The following is a 15138-nucleotide window of genomic DNA, read 5'->3' on the forward strand; positions in this document are numbered from 1 at the left end:
CCAAAGCACCTGAAGGCAGGACAAGAAGCAATGGATGGAAACTAATCAAAGAGAGACCTAACATTTTTTTAATGTTTAATGTTTAACCTAACCTAAATTTTCCTAACAGTTAGAACAATTAATCAGTGGAACAACTTGCTTCCAGAAGTTGTGGGTGCTCCAACACTGGAGGTTTTTAAGACGACAAATGGACAACCATTTGAGCAGGGAGTTGGACTAGAAGACCTCCAAAGTCCCTTCCAACTCTTTTATTCTGTTATTCTTGGAAAATCAGCAACAGTAGACAAGCAGAACAGGTGGTAGCTATCCACCCCGAGCCCCGGCTTTGCTCAACACATGTAGAAGAGTAAAAGACTTCCAGTGTCATAAAGATCCTGATTTTCTAGCATTCTGATTCACACAGAGAAGCCCTACAGATTGCAGATTCTCTAGTATACTGGGCTGACCTTTACACCCAGAGTAACAGAGGGGAGAGGTCATGATTAGTATGCTTCTCCTAGCTCCCCCTTAACACAGACAAACTTTTTGCTAGTGTGATGAACATTGAAAGGGATATGAAGCAGAATTTAAATCAGTTTGAGTGGGAACAATTTTGCAGTCAAGAAGAATATAGACTGTAAATCACCCATTGTGATGGACAGATGTTCTCCAAATTATTAGTTAAATATACTCATTTTATTCAGAACCATGTCAAGAGAAAGATTTAGCATCATTTACAACTGATTCAAATTGAATATACTATTTCGCCTTCATTTAATTTCCCCTATGGCAAAACCAAATTATCGGTTTTAAATCCTGCTAGATTTAGGTTCATAGAGATTGTGTGAGCCTTCTCCACCCTGTTGACTAGTAGGTGTACTGAGATTACTACTAGGAAATTTGTAGCTTGGGATACTGGAGGTGATTCCAGACATTACAATCCCAACACAACAGGTTAATAAAGCCTCTTGTAAAATTACTCCACTTAGATTCTTTATTTCAGTTCTTTTATTAGCAGTTTTGATAGGATATGAAGTTTCATGTTTAACTGGTCTTGTTGTTTTGGTGATTGTAATGCTGTTATCCTTTTGTAATTGTACAGAGCAATGATCTGTATTTACTGGTAGCTCTTGATATTCTCATGTTTTAATTGTCTTTGAATTGGTTTGCTGTTATGTACCTTGTTGAAAAGTGCACTGCTACAAATAAATATTATGGCTACTATTAAAACTACTGAAGTGCAATGTTCATTGTTAATCAATGAAACCCTCTGCCTCAAGGGATAAATGCCAGCAGCAGGTGAGCAGTATTTGTAATGAACACATTGTTCTGCTTGTGTGTATGTGTCTGTCTGTCTGTCCAGTTAATACTTCTCCTTGCTTGTCCTTAGCTAATTGAAAATTCAATCTCTGTGTTTATATATGAAATAACTCGGCATTATAGAGTGGTACCATTGGTTTGGGATATGTTGATGTTGGGGGGAGGATGATTAGAAATTCAAGATAAAGGAATGGACAGTTATGAAAAAAGATTGATACCCAAACAGGAGCATGCTAAACGGTAACTTTTGTACACCCTACAATCAGCTATACAAACATTAAACACAACTTCCCAAGGGGCATTTTAGCATTTGGCCTTACTTTTTCAGGATTTAATATAAACAGTTTCTGTATAATTCTTCTGTATTGATTGTTTTTTCAGCATAGTTACTGTTTGTTTTTTTTAATTAATTTCAAGTTATTACTATATTGTGTTGATACCAACACTACATTTTCAGCAGCAGTTAGTGAGCATCAATCTCTTAAGGGAATAAGCAATTGTCATATTTCTAAGATTCTCTCTGCTTAGATGTTTTAGGTTATTGAGGGTGGGAGGAAGCTTCAATCAGATTCATACTTCAGAATTACATCAAAATTCAAAACAAGGGGCTACTTTGGCAGTTTGGGAAAGAACACTGAACTCCTGAGAGGTGTGGGAAAGAGTTTTTCTTACAAGGAATATACAGTATGTAGAAATCCTAGATAAAGGGAGCACCTACTGATGAGACAATCCACCATTCAAGAGCAGCATTAATCTATGCTGTGGCTCAGCAATACAATTGTTTTTAATCCAAAAGCCAGCTCTGCAACATTTGAAAAGGCAATAAAGCACATCTTTACATTTAAGTGATCATGGGGAGCCTAACTGTGATTAGGAAAAAGAACAAAAGATGTTACTTCCTGACATAATTAAGCCACAAAATTTCCCATTTCAAAAATTAACTGTGGCTAAAAATATTTCCCACAGCATCAGCAGTAGCAGCCTGGCCCACCCAAGTGATAGTTTGTGTTGATTCAGCCGAATCCCCTTCCTGGTGTATAAATAGGAAGGCAATATCTAATCCTTCTATGGATTACGATTTGTAGACTTAGTGGTCATTGGATTCAAATTATGACCTTCCTTCCAAGGTGCTGAACGATAGGTAATGAATCCTATCATTTCAATGTTTCTGCTGGCCACTGGGTGGAACAGCTGAGACAGAATTGCTTGGAGCTACAGACTCCATCTCTGAGTAGGGCAGAACCTAGAATGATTGCCATCCCCTGGCTAAATCCTGTTATTAAGAGCCAAGAAAACCAACACCTAAAGTAGTTGAATTTCTTATAGTTCTTGGCTTTTGAAATAATAATGATGTAAATTACCCACCCATAATAAATAAAAACCCTTATTTTTGGGGGGTCAAAGTGTTACCATCACTACCACCACCCTGTCTTCAGTCCAAGGATCTCTTACCTCTTTGCTGTCTGGCTGGGTCTGAACTTGCTGACCCGACATCCTCTGTCTCTCCTTCTTTTATAATAAACCCCTCTGGGGGAGGGGGTGGGAAAAGGGGGGGCCTATGGGGCCAAACAGGGGATAAAATTACCTCTTGTGACGCAATTGTAAACATCTCTGAACTATTTTTAGAAAACAGACTTCTAAAAATAGCATCCTTTCCCCCTCAACACACACATATACAGCATGCCTGTAATCTGATAGGGGAAGCAATAAAGAAAAGGCCTGGCTGCTTAAAAGGGGCTTGTTATCTCAGCAGGGAATTGGGGTTACGGGGTGGCTTGGGAGCTGCTGCTTGTGGAAGAGAATTATCGTCACTTTTGGCTCTCTAATCCCAGTGATGTGGCTGGTGATGCTGACCTGATGGCACTGAGGCCCTAGAGGAGGTGGCTTCGAAAGGGATTCTCTCAGGCAGAGAACTGAAGGAAGCATGAAATCATATACTTAGCAGCTGAGTTGAGCTTTTCGGACTGTTAGAAAAACTTTTAACGGGTGCTGTCTCTGTAATGCTCATTACGGTCCTGTAAAATAGGAAAATACTATTATCAGGTAGGGCCTACCATGCAGCTGAATGAGACGGCTGTATCAGGCAATAGAAGCTGTGAGGGAAATGAGATAAATATTAGAGGCAGAGTGATCAGATGGAAGATTCATATAATTTCCCTGAATCCCTTAAAATGGCTTGCTTTCTGCAAGTTTGGTGGTAGAAGTTCTCCCATTGTGTACATTGAAACATGGCTGAATTGCTTCTGATCAGCTTCTGTATATAGACAAGGAAGAGTGCTGTTTTGTCCATTTCCTCAGGTATCAAAATGATTTGGCCAATTGTAGGGAACTGAGAACTGTAGACAAGTCAACGTGTTGTTGTTGTTTTTCAATTCCATTCCGCCTCACAAAGTCCAGGAGGGTTAAAAGAAAATAACAACAATCTTAAATAAACAACCAGACATGTTAAAAGAGTCACTGAGAATGTAATTGAGTAATTGAGAATGATCAACTGGAGACAATGTATAGTGTCATGAGTATACCCACGATACTCTTTTCCATCTGAATCAGGAACATGTGCTCAAAAGTTGCCTGGAGGTGGTACCAGATGAAACCAACAACCTTAAGCTTAACCTAGATAAGATGGGAGGATTATGGATGCATGGTTTTCAAAATCAGATATTCAGAAAGTGTCCTGTATTTTATTAAGGAACATGCCCTCCCAATTAAAGAGGTTTGGGACTGAACAGAAATCTCCTGCTACTACTGTACTTTATTGTGATGTCTCCCCAGATAGGAATAGAGTCTTGTAAATGTAATGCCTCCAATTCTCAGTCCATGAAGATGTGCCTTCAATATCTTGTGATCAGTAATATCAAAGGCTGTTCAGAGATCCAGAAAAACCTTCATGGTAGCACTTCATATCTCTGTCCCAGCAAAAAAAGAACTATATTCAGGAAAAAGACAGGGTGAAAATATTCTAGCTAATTGACTTCTTTTAAACATGCTTGCAGCTAAATAGTCAGTACTGTTTACTTTAAAGCATCTTGCCTAAGAAAGGAAGATTTGCGTAGTAATAATTATTCAAAGCTCCAGAGTTCAAGGACGGAGTCTTGCCACCTTCAAGCTGGTAATCTATCTCTCTCACTGAAAAGCGCAATGACTACTTCCTGGACCCATCCAGTTAAACCCTATTAGATTTTAACTAGTCCCCTCTTGTCTACTTCCTGTGGTTATAGCAATTGCCTCTGATCTTATAAACTCTGATCGGTGGTGCCCCCATAAATTAGACAGGATGTGAAAGGAATGTAGTGTGTCATTCTGAGCAGATGTGAGTGACTCAAAATGAATTGCAAACAATGGTCACTGAATAGTTAGCTCAATCTGCATCAGGACTATCTGTCAGCAGCTCACCTGCCATTGAAAAAGCCCTTGCTTGGTGTCCATAGTGAGTCTACTTCATTTTTTTTCTTCAAGCCTGAGTTACAGGCCCAAAATCTCTGACCAATGGACCTGAAGATAACAGAAACATGACTAATTCATTTATTTATATTTATACTGTATACTCACATGAAAGTAACTCTGGGCAGCATATAGTACTTAATTTAAAATACATAAAAACAGTCACAATTAAAAATAACTATTAAAAAGGTACACAAAACAGGAGAGGATGATATTAATCACAGTAAGGGAGGCATCAGAAATCTTCCCAATCCTGTAGGACCTCTAGGTTTGATAACATAGCCAGACCTTGAGGGAATTGTGGAAAGTTGAGAGGGATGGAGTTTATTTCACTTATTTCAGGGCAAGAAACTCCACCTTCTGAGACCCACCCACATGTAATTCCCTCACAGAAGGGACATGCAGCATGCTTCCTTTGCCAGCCCTGATGGGCCAGACAGATGTAATTGGGGAGAGGCGGTCTCTCACATAACCTGGTCCCAAGTCATGATGGGCTTTAAAGATCAAAAACAGCACCTTGAATTGGATTTGGAAGCAGACTAGCAACCAATGCAGCTTGCAAACAGATGTGTTAACATGTACCGCTCAGGGGGCAAACATGACTGTTCGCATGGCTTCATTTTGAATCAGTTGAGGTTTCTGGATACTCTTCCAGGGCAATCCCATGTAAAGTGAATTACAGAAATCCAAATGAGAGGTGACTGGAGCATGAGTAACAGTGAGCAGAACTCTCAATCTAGGAAGGGGCGCACAACTGGTGCATATGAAGCTGTGCAAAGGGCCTCCTAATCTCAATGGCCACTTGCTCTTTTAGCAGAAGTCCCAAGTCCAGGAAGACCCCCAGATTGCAAACAGGGTCTGTCTGGGCCAGTGCCATCCTATCCAGCATCAAAGGTGACAAGTACTAGAAGGAGAAGGCCCCAAAACCCTGAGCCACTCAGTCTTGCTAGGGTTCAGCAGGAGCCTGTTGTTCCCCATCCAGACCCTCACAGCCTCCAGACATGGGATAAGCTATTCATAACGTTACTTAATTCACCAAGGCAGAGATATTATAATGTCTGATGGAGGTGCAATTGGGTGTTATCAGCCCACTGATGATACTTCATCCCATGGCAATGGATCAGCTCACCTAGCAGCCTCATTTCGATGTTAAAGAGGAAGAGGAAGAATATCAAACCCTACAATACCCCAAATAGCAGAGTCTGAACACAGGATTTCTCCTCACCAATCACCACTACCTGAAATTGGCCTGAAAAAAGAAAGCAAATCCGCTCAAATCCTGACTGAAAGGGATCCCGATAATCTGCTTCAGCTAAGACCCCCTGAAGCTGCTGTGCAGTAATCTTCTCAAACATCTTTCCCCAAAAGGGAGATTAGATACTGGGCAAAAACTGTCTAGAATAGTGGGATCTAGCAATGGCTTCTTAAAGAGGGAGTGAGCCACAAGAAGTTAAGGAACAATCCCCTCACTCAATAAAACATTATCCATTATTGTAAGCCACTCACATGACACACACTCCATGCCATTTTCACCAGACAGGAGGGTGCATGGATCTAAAGACCAGGTGGCCTGACTCCCAGCCTTAAGGACCCTGACCACTTTCTCTGATCCCAGAGGTTCAAACCATTCCTAGATAGCAGGGCTAGAGTCTTCCCTAGGCATCTTTATTACACCTGCAACAAAGCCAGCATCAAATTGAGAATAAATGTGATTTTATTTGATGGATGCTGGGAAAATTCCTCCACACAGCCCTGCAAAAGGTTCTGCAAGCCATCCTTATCCAGGGAGGCTCCTGTCACCCAAACATGGCCACCGAGCAGCTATTTATGATAAGAGCGGAGGAGTAATGATGCTTCACCCCCCTCATTGCCACCAGGTAGGTTTTAATAGCAGCTTTAATTCACATTCTGTCAAGTTCATCAGTCATCAAGTGCCAGTGACATTCTAGATGTCTCTTCTCTCATTTCTCTCAGCTCTTCTCTCTTTTAGCTCTTCCTTAAACCATAAACAGTGCAGGGTTCTCTGAGATGAGAAAGGTTGTATGGGCATGATCAAATCCAAAGACTCAGTTTATTCCAAGTGGCCACCAAGACTTTGGAGGACCATACAGAACAGTAGGAACAACCCCCAGATCCTTCTGGAACCCATCCAAGTCCCTTGGTCCCTGAGAGAGGACAATCTAATGCAGGGCTATCAAACTCCTGGCCCCGTGGGCTGGATGTGTCACGTGCTGGCCATACCCATGCCCGGTTTAGCAAAGGGGAAAAAAGTCCCAATACGTCACATGACGCCACCATGACGACGTGAGTTTGACAGCCCTGATCTAATGGGTCTAGTCTTTCTGCAGTGGATCGTAGCACTAGAGATTTATGCTAAGTCTAGAATGTTTATAACAAATAAAATATTTGAATTTGCTATTTTACAGCTTACAAAAGGTGGCTTTGGAATTGATGAAGCCCTGTAACCAACAGCACATGCCCATTCATTTCCATATTCAGGCAGCGGTTCAGAATGATCATAACAAAAGGTTAATATCTTTGAGGAGAAGTGCACAAACTGACAGTGTGCAATTTCCTTTTTCATTTGTGATAAGCCTGTGTCATCAGTTGGACATAGTATTAACAACCTGATCAGCTGATTATATAGCAGAATAACATCCAACTTCTTGCAGTGACACTTGGGTACAGTATTAAAGTTTAGGTGCCAGTAAATTCTGTAGACTAAGTGGTACCTTGCTTTGCTTTTGATTCCACACATGATTTTGATATCCAACAGCATTCAAATGCACAGACATACAAACATACTTTAGGATCATGTATTAACAATATTCTGTTCAATTAAATGTCAAATTCCATATAAAAAAGGCTCATAGCTGCAAACTGTAAATTATTCAGCTGACTTTTTCTACTGTTTGTTTCTGTTATTTTATGTTCTGAAACTTGAGCTTTGAATTTAGGTTCAATACAGAATATATAAATTGATTTATTTATAGGCTGAGGTGTTTTTTTGTTTTGTTTTTTACTGTTTCTAACATACATTCAACCAAAGTTTCTTCTGCAGCTGAGACAGTAGGAAAGGAATAAGAGAACAATAGATATTTGATTCGTTGACTCAATGAATGAGAATCCGATAAGGGAAGTTTAAAATTTATTTCCTCCTGTTGAGATCTTGCCATCTGACAGCCAATGAAAAGCAGTCATCACAGAAGGGGCAAATAGGTCCACTGCATAGACTGAGTTCACCCATCATATTATTTTGTAATGTGGCTTGTATGAGTTATGTTTTATATTAGCATTTGCAAATCCAACTATCATCATTATCCACATCTGACATAATATTCTATATAAATCAGGCATAAAGTGCAAAACCAATTAAACTTGTGATTTTAAAATTATTGCAGCTATTGAAAACCAAGTTGAGTGATCTAGGTTAAGATTAGTATACTGGCAATTTTTTTTTTTACAAAGGAAAGCTCCATCCAGATAACAACTTATAAGCAAGAACACAACTTTATTGATTGGTTCTGTGTTATTTCCTAGTGCTTGTGTCAGAATCTACATTTCCTTCCTTTTTTATTTAGATAGCAATATTGCTGAAGTTAAATTTCGTCACATATGGCAATCATTATCAGTGGTACCTTATCTATAATGTTTGCACCTCTCATCTCCCAATTCCCCTGCTCTGCTGACAAATTCTCTTTAGATTATCAGGGACGTTTATTCTTTGTGCCCAGGGAAGGGTATAAAGTAGAACCCTTACTACTTTGAGGTCTTTTAAATAAAGGTGCAACGTTTGAACTTATATTATTCAACTTATCTCAGGAAAATATCTGGCACTTTGATGATATAAGGCAGAAATGAGTAACCTGCAGCCCAGGAACTTGAATAATTTCAAAAGTTCACACCTCTGATAAGAGCTATCTTTTCCTTTCAGATAGCTTGCTTCTTGAAAGAGAAAAATCAGGAAAAATATCTGACCTCTACATATTTTATGCTTTACTATTTCTAGTTTTGGAATGTATTCCCACCACCACTTGGGAATTCAGTTTCCAAATTTAAAAATAAAAGATTTGTCCCATTTTTAAGGGACAATTGTACAAGAGATCCAGCATTAGACTGATTTCATCATAAAATATCATTTTCAAGGCATATCTGGGAAATGCAGTTCTATAAGAGAGTATACAGCACCTTAAACTAGCAAAGGTATAGTTCCCTAAGGTTCTTTGTTTTCTTTTTATTCAAAATAATGAAACCTTTGCCTCTTAGCCATCTAAAACTGAGATATGAATTCCTGATATATTTTGAATATTGTGCCTCCCTAACCCTCCCTTCTGCTTTCTGGAAACTTTTTGTGACTCTGAATTTTTTAAAAAACCACACATTTCAGCCTGGGATTCTATTGTTGTTTGGAGTCAAAATAAACATGAGTGAATTTCTCAGAAGACCCTTGTGAGGCACTCCATGGGGAGTGCCATTGAAGACTGTTTGAAAATGTAGTAGGTGCAAAAGCTGCTGCTTGCATTTTGATTAGTCAGTAGAGATTTTGTCAACAATTTTACTGGATATCTGTATGTTTTTATATACAGTGTAAGACCTCATTTTAAATGGAAAAGGCCTAAATTTTCAAATATTTTTGGAAATACAGCCCCTCAAACGAGTAATGTGTTTTATGCTCAGATATTGGCACATTTTTACCAAGAATTTCTCTTTTGGTGGATATGTGATTAATTTCTGAGGAGTCACCCCAATTTTTCGGAAGGAGATTCCTCCTCATATCTTGTTGCACTCAACATTTGCCTCTTTCTATAGACCAAGGAGGAAACATAAAATTATTTTTACCTTGCTCACATCAGGCCTGATTGGGAGATTTGGGAGACTTCCAAAGCTGAAAAGAATCCTGGAAACTGGCACCAGAGAACCATTTCTGTATGTTTCATAGAAAACAGCAAGGACATCTTCATGAAGTTACTAGGAACTGAGCTTGATTCAGTGGAAACTCTTCCCCCTGCTGTTGATCTATGTTTGAATCCATTAAGTTTATGGGTTTTAATGAACCATGCTGTTTTTAATGTAGTGAATGGCTTTGCAAACTAGATAATAGTAAATTAAACACCCTAGGGTAGGGACGTCTCCAAAAACAACATAAAACTACAGCAAATACATCTCAGAATCAAGGCTTTTATCTGCAGCGCTAGTAGCATAGATAAAGTTGTTCTTCTTCAAAAGGTGCAGACTCAAGCAATTTAAGTGCAGACAAGATGAGCAGTAGGAAATAAATAGTGACCAACCTCTTTCTGTACACATTTGTTTTTCATTTGGTGAGGGCAGCCTGCCCAGTCTAGGCACTTTTCAGATACGTTGGGTCTGAATTTTCTAGAATTTCCCATTTGTTATGTTGGGCCTGGACATTCTACAAAAGGTGAATCATATACATGATAACCTGTCTTTTAATTCGTTTAGAAGACACCTGGGTAGAGAATGGTAGCATGATGCCTGTCAGTGTGTATATGTGGGTATTACATAATTTGCAGCTTAATAATTTTCCCTGTGAACAAGCTGACATTGTAGAAAAAAAATTAAAAAATGACAAGACAGTGAAGTAAATGAATCAACAAAATGGTAACATAATTGCTGTTGTGAAGGTGGTTAGCTCATCTGGAAGATATGAGAGACAAAATATTATTTGATAACAGGTTGCCTCTTGGTGATGCTGTTTAGGAAAAAGGAGCAATATCAAATAGTATGACTGATAACATAGCTGCCAAGGAAGAAACTCAAACAGCAATTGTCCAAAACTATAAAGTTGTACTGAATTGCAGCATAGTCTTAACAGGTCTCAGACGTTTGCTGCATTTTCTTCTGGAGCTGTTAGCAACCAGACTATATTTCACAGTATTTTTTTAAAAAAATCAACACTGCATGATCACATAAAATGGTTACTATGTTGATCTGAAAGATGTTTCTTAGACTCTATTATGAAAAATCAGCATAGAAAAAGCTTCACCAGCTGCTTATCCTCCAAATTTGCAGATAAGAATAAAGACAGGATAATTACCTGAGCTTCTCTGCTATTTATGCACTGCTGGAGCTATCCTGGGCCTGCTACATTCATTTAATCTGCAAAAACCTCCCCTTCTCTTTTAAATCCCAAGCAAGCGTTTGTCATGTTAACTATGTAATACCCTACAATAATGATTTTCAGGTTTCCTTTATCAGTTGTAGTTACCGAAATACTGCATGGTGCTTTAATATTTATATATATGTTTGTAGGCATATATACTGGACATAAGATACATAACAGTTGAGCATTTCACCTTGAAACAAAAAGTCACTGAGAATTGTGAGATTATGGCAGGATATAAATGTAATAAATAACTATAACAAGGTATCACCAAAAAGAGAAGCAACATATGGGCAACAGTTTAGCATGAAAAGTGTCATATTCTATTTATATATTATACAATAAATGCTCAATAAACTCGGAATTATATCTTGAATGAGTAGGAAAATACTGCTGGAGCAAAATTTAATCAAATTTGATTTACAGAATGAAAGTTTCCAAATCCTGCAATGTCAACGTGGCACTTTGTTCTTCATTCAGAAAACTGCATCTAGTTACATGTATAATTTTGAACTATAGAGTATATAAAAGAAGGGTGAGTAGAAGACGGAATAGGACTTATCGATAGGTTTCTGGGTGATTTGAAGTAGACAGGTCAGAATTTATGACTCTCAGTTGTTTGCAATGGCAAGTCACTTTTTCTTCTCTTACTACTGCTAACAATCAGGTTGTGAGAACATGTATGTGTGAAAGAACCAATAGGCAATTAGGTTCTGGTGGTCAAAGTAACTGGGTTTAGCATTCATCTCCATCTAATAATCTTTTTAGATTTCTTTTTAATCCCACCTTCATTTTATAAATAGCTCAAGGTGATGAACATATCTAATATTCCTCCTTTTCCTATTCTTCCCACAGCAACCTAGTTTTTTAGGCATGGCTTTTTAGGCCTACAGCAGGACTAATAGTCATAATCTCCTGGTTTCTAGACTGATGCTTTAACTACTAGAACAAATTGGTTTTAGGACTCTAGTAAAAAAGGAGATTTCACAACAATGAAATCTGACCATCCTTAATATAGAGATTTTGAAATGAATTCAGAGATGGGCATAGAATATCAAAAACAAGTCTTTTGAGGAAAGGCTGCAGTAACTTAAGACTCAGCTACCTCAGAAGGCAAGCTCAAATCTAGTGGGCTTAATTGATAACTTTTGAGTGAACATTTAGGTGGATTCTTCAGTGAGAGAAATTACAAATTGTTCCAGAGGCTGAGGAGGGAGAAAGTCTACCCAATTTTCTGAGGGCAGAAAATTATCTATAGTTCAGAATTTCCTTCATAAAATGTGGGCCCAGGTTTAATGCCATTTTCATCCTATGGTTTATAAAAAATATCTTAATAGAATGCCACTTAAAAAAAAGAATTACTACTGTAGATACAGATATGCCTAATATTCATACTCTCCAACAGACTTTTCCCTAATGTTCTACTTTTCAAAAACTCAGTGATGCTTTGCTTAGTTAGGATGTGATTTAAGGGGAAAAGAAAGTAATGGAGGTGTAAGAAATTAAGAATGAGACAGCAAGGTGAAAGCTTTCCCCCCTTTTCTGTGTCAGAATTTTGGGTCACCCAAGTGGTACTTGCAAAACAAGTTTTCTTTTAGAAGAATATTGTTTTTTTAAAAAAATTCTGCGATGTGTTTAAAAATTCTCATATTGTCTTTTTCCTTGATCCTCCCATTGCATTCCCCTCACCCCTGGTCATTTGTTCTTCTCTCAACAAGTATCCACCGCTCATTCTGTTTATTCTTCAAAGATTATGAGATTTCCTCTCCTATTAGGCTTCCCTCTCGAAAGATGTCTATTACGACTTAAAACCTGACCTTCTGTAGGCACCCTCCGGCAGAACACGGAATATAAATCAAATGAACAACTCCGGGATTTCCTGTGCTCGTTTCTATCTCTTTATATATAAAGGTGTTTAGGCTCCCATGAGCTTTTATGCCTGGATAAATTTGCCATTTGTGTCAGAGCACTGGACTGGATACCCTAAGAGTATTTCTTCATTCAATTGACTATTCTAAGTGGTGCTTCTATAGGAATAAAAGTTCAGCTCTTTCTCATAATCTTTCCATAAATTCTATACTCAAGCTCTGACACTGAAACGTGGGTTGGGTGCCAGTTTTCACCAGCAATTGTAATTATTATTTAGAATTATAAATAATATAAAGGCCTGAATCTCAATGCTATGGGTTCTGTATCTTGATCAGACAATATTCTAGTCATGCCTCCTCCATCCTGATATTATCTCCCCAGAAGAAATGTGTTTCAGGTTGGGATGTTTTAATCAGAGAACTGTGAGGAGCATATATTGAAAACTTCAATTTTAGGAATGTGATCTTTAAAATTGCATGGATTGGAAGGACTGCTAATTAAAATGTGCACAAACCTTCCTGCTTATTAGGAGTATGTTGAGTAGCTTCCTCTTCTTAAACTTTCCCAAGAAGGATGCAGGGTTCAGACTTCTCCAGTATTTACTTATTTTAAAAAATGTTGTGTTTTGTGTGTGTGTGTGTGTGTGAAAAAAAGGGAAGGAACAAAATGCCTGCCCACTTACAAAAGCAACTAAGTTGGCAAATGGATTTTGTTTCACTATTGATATATCAGTGTTCTGCACTGCACGAAGCTGAGGCAGGTTATGATGCATGCATCTTTCTGCAAGAATGTGCAGTGAGCCAGAACTTGGGAAAAATGCCCTCAACTTGAAGCATTGGTCTCATGGAAGAAGCATTCTGATGCTCATTCCACTTTCATCTCTGGCAAGCAAGTTTTGTAAGTTTTTATTTCTTTTTCTTTTTTCAATAAATACCGGTACACAATACATTTGTTTTAGCAGAGCCAAAAAAGGTAACTTGTCTCTCCCAAGCCATTTTCATAAGTCTTCAAAGTTGTTCTATTTTTAAAGTTGTGAAATCTTTATTCCAAAACACATTATGAGCATGTGCACTGTTTTCCAAACCCCACTGACAATTTTCCTTACGATTCTCTTAACACTGACTTTCCCCGCTTTTCAATAAACACTGGTTTTATTTTATTTTTCAAATGGGCTTGGCTTTTTCTTTTTTTTAATGGTAAGAACTTAATTTTCAACATAAATATTATATGGGCTGAAGTAGAAGTGCATACTACACAGACCCCTTTCTTTTTGAAGCAAAAGTTGGAATTTGTAGTTTGATAATGCAACTAAAAATTCTAACCTTCTCTAATCTCATACTTTCCAGATGTATTGATACTAGAAGGATTCCCAGAAAACATGTTCAATTATGCTATTTTGGAATTTGGGGAGTTATAATCTCAAATACATCTCAGAGTACCAAGTGGAGTAAAAAATAAACAGGAATTTGTCCATTAACATAAATTCAGGTAATCAATATTAAATTCACCTGAAACTAATATTCCTGTTGCCTGAATTTGAGGCATAGTAACTTGAGTCACAGATGTAGCTATGTTGGCACAAAGAAAAATAATCTGTTTACTGAAGCTAGCCAGGGTTTCAAAACAAGCATTTCACTCTGTTATATTTTAATTTCAATTCAGAATTGCTCCAATGAAAAGAATTTTTTTTAAAAAATTGACAACTGAAAGTAAAAACAAAACTGAACAATTGATGGTTGAGAAAAGCACAGTATGTCCATAACTGAAGATAAAAATACTGAAAATAAATAAAAGGCACCCAGTTTGTTTCCTATAATAAAAATATTATTAACCTAACTCAACTGTCCATTGTTGAGCAAATACAGAAAAAAAACCTCTTCTTGGTTCAAAAAAGACTATTAACAGCGTCTCCATAGGTTGCCTTGCAGACCAGGTTTGTGATTCTCCATATACTAAGTTGTACTTTTTTCAGATAAATCTGAAAAGAACAATTGATAATACTTTTTAAGAATTGTGTGAGACAACTAATGATTAATCGGGGGGGGGGGGGGAGGTGTCAGCCTACAAACATTCTGCTTTCATTTAACCTAAGTCCATTCAAAAAATGAAAGATATATGGTAAAAGAAAACTGAAAAAAATCAGACAGGGTATCTGGATCAGTCCTTTATCATGTTGTAATAAACATTGCCTAGTTCTGACATAAAGTCAGGGGTAGTTGGACATATGAACTGCATTATGTTTTAAGATAGAAAAATTATCCTGAGGTGCCTAGCTCTATGACAGTTTATTCTTTTACCAAGTGATAAACTTGTACACTTTTTATAGAAGTAAAAACTGAGGAACAAGCTGCATGTGCACCAGAAAGCCTCTATTATATGGTTTTGTGTTGGCCTCGTTCATATCCATC

The 15138-nt window shown here is 37.8% G+C and overlaps 1 protein-coding gene across 1 annotated transcript in view; it reads left to right on the plus strand.

Moving 5' to 3' along the window:
- The window catches only part of MEA1 (male-enhanced antigen 1), a 96201-nt gene that overhangs the window by 24406 nt on the left and 56657 nt on the right, over positions 1–15138 (plus strand). The window lies entirely within an intron of this gene.

The sequence above is a fragment of the Pantherophis guttatus genome, chromosome 1 (assembly GCF_059756535.1).
Source record: "Pantherophis guttatus breed Tessera chromosome 1, ASM5975653v1, whole genome shotgun sequence".
Taxonomy (NCBI): domain Eukaryota; kingdom Metazoa; phylum Chordata; class Lepidosauria; order Squamata; family Colubridae; genus Pantherophis; species Pantherophis guttatus.